The sequence below is a fragment of the Pholcus phalangioides genome, unplaced genomic scaffold (assembly GCF_987345545.1).
Source record: "Pholcus phalangioides strain wild (caught in Gottingen) unplaced genomic scaffold, Ppha-v1.0 ptg000019l_1, whole genome shotgun sequence".
In the NCBI taxonomy this organism is placed as follows: domain Eukaryota; kingdom Metazoa; phylum Arthropoda; class Arachnida; order Araneae; family Pholcidae; genus Pholcus; species Pholcus phalangioides.
This window is the reverse complement of record NW_028301612.1, coordinates 233,132-235,777: the sequence shown is the minus strand read 5'-3', so window position 1 is coordinate 235,777 and position 2,646 is coordinate 233,132.

Sequence of the window (2,646 nt, the reverse complement as noted above, 5' to 3'; positions counted from 1 at the left end):
TGATCAATGATCGTGCTGGATGGCCTCACACCCCTCCATGTGTTTTGACAGAGTGTCCCTGACTGTGCAAGGAGGTGCATAATTCTATATTAATTCTTAATATTCTATTTAAATTAACTGAGAGATCTTAGAGCCCATAGCACCATTTCAGTATCGTGTAAGATTGACTCGAGCAAAATGACAGAAATGACTTGGTTACAAACACAATTTTTGGCCAAAATAGGGTATTAGCAACCACAGATAATTCTTTTGTCTTTCCTTACAATATATATTACGTTCTTTTTTTTTTTTGGAGTCTTCCAACTGACAACTCTCTTCGACAATGCACACAGCACATTATGAAGACATGTTTTTGAGAATGACACTCTTTCTTGACCACTTCCAAAAGTACAGTGCAAAATGTGGAAATTACAAGGTCTGATATAAATAAGTGAAGGTGAACCAGATGATTTTACTGCGTTGTCCATCCCTTTTTTAAAAGGATATGTTTAAATTTTAGTGCTCAATGCCATTGCAATCAATTTTGACACTTTCATTTCTAACTCTTTGCTGATCATATAATTGGATTGAACACAATACATAAAACATGCAATCAAACTGAGAACAACAAAAAACAATAAAACTCCACAAAAAGTAACATTACGATGACACAGACACTCTGTGACCCTAAGGGACTGATAGTCCTTCCAGTGGGTCAATATAAGTTAAATTAGAGTGTTAATTGAATTATGCAACAGCCTTGTTACAGTACTAAATGGTTAATATTTTATAAAGTCATATATATATATATATATACCGGGTGATTATAAAAAAAACTATCCCGACATATAGGCTCCTAACTATCATACCATTTACAGAAACTTAATGAAATTTTGGCATAAGGTATTTTGATGTATGCGCTCAAGAATGATATGGAAAACAACAGTGTCACTCTAACAGTTATGGTTACAGTGAGAAAATTTCGAAAATATCAAATGGCAACACCAAGTTTTTTGTATTGGAATGTGATCTCCATTGTGAAAAACCCTAAATAGCATTCGAACGGCAACTGTAGCATGAAAATCACCGGCGGTAGATAGGCTAAAAGTGAGGACAACCAATAAGGACAGAGAAGTAGCATAAAATAAAGCATTTTATTGTGTTTCACAAATTTTCCACATGACCTTGTGGAGGACTAATCAGGCTCGGATCTCAGTCGAAGAAAAGGTGTGATGAATGAAACGAACATTAATGCTCTGGTGCACGGCAAAGTCCTTTTTACTTTTTCCTTGCCTAGCTCCGGGGATTTTCGTGCTACAGGTGCCATTCCAATACAAAAAACTTGGTGTTGCCATTTGATATTTTCGAAATTTTCTCACTGTAACCGTAACTGTTAGAGTGACACTGTTGTTTTCCATATCATTCTTGAGCGCATACCTCAAAATACCTTATGCCAAAATATATATATATTTAGATATTTTTAATCTGAACAAAGAAAATATACACATATATATATATATATTTATTTATTTATTTAAATCCAAACATATAAAATCAGTTAGTTGACGATCACAGAATTCATGCACAGTAAGTATTCACATGCATTTTTAAGTTTGATTGGTTACATTTTCAATGTTTTGTTTTTAAAATGAATTATTTGTGCATTGAGTTTTGAATCCCCCTGTGTATATAATTGATTTTCTACATGAGAAAGTGTATATTCTTTATATAAATTTACAATTTCAGACTGATCTTCCCCAAAAAAAAAATTGTATATATATACACCAAACAGGACCCAACTTGATAGGCTACTATAAGTTTGCCAGAGCTGAGCAAATGCCCTATAAATGAGGGGAAACTGTAGACAGGAATGGCTGTTGGGCTTTGGATTGGATTTTAAATTTATTGGCGCAAGGACCAATTTGGTCAAACTGCGCCAAAACAAATATAAAAATAAGAAAAATGTCCTTTTGCCATGTCAAAAACTAAAACTGTGCATGATAAAAAAGCAACATGAAACACAAAACAATGACATAAATTGTAAAAACTATAATTTGTTGTACAAACCAATGGCTTTGATGAATTTAAAAATGTGAGATGCATCGCTATGGTCAGATAAAATGTCATGAAGTGAGAGATGACTCTGACCAAAAGCGGTCGTAAAATGATGACGACGATGTGAACTAAAAACATGAGCAATGGTTAATGGACTTTGACAGTGAGGGCACTCTGGTTGACTCTCTCGCAATAACAAATATGATTGTGTGAGGTGACTGTGTCCTATACGCAACCGGGCAAGCAGAACTTCCTCCTTTCGGTTAGTCCTGCAGCTCGAACGCCAATGGCGAAGTGCGGGCTTGATGGCATGTAATTTGTTATTAATTTGATTGTTCCAATGGTCCTGCCAGCGGCGATGCATCACTTCCCGGAGGATTGAGAAGTGGTCACTGGCAGGTATCAAAAGGCTATTATCAATGTTAGTTGTTGTTCGAGCTGCGCTGTCTGCTTTCTCGTTGCCCGGTATTCCTACATGACCTGGTACCCAGTAAAATTTTACTGTGGTACCATGATGAGTGAGGTAATGTAGTTCATGAAAAATGGCATGAATGAATGGATGAATGTGAAACGTACAGGAACACAGTGCTTGTAATGCGCTGAGAGAGTCAC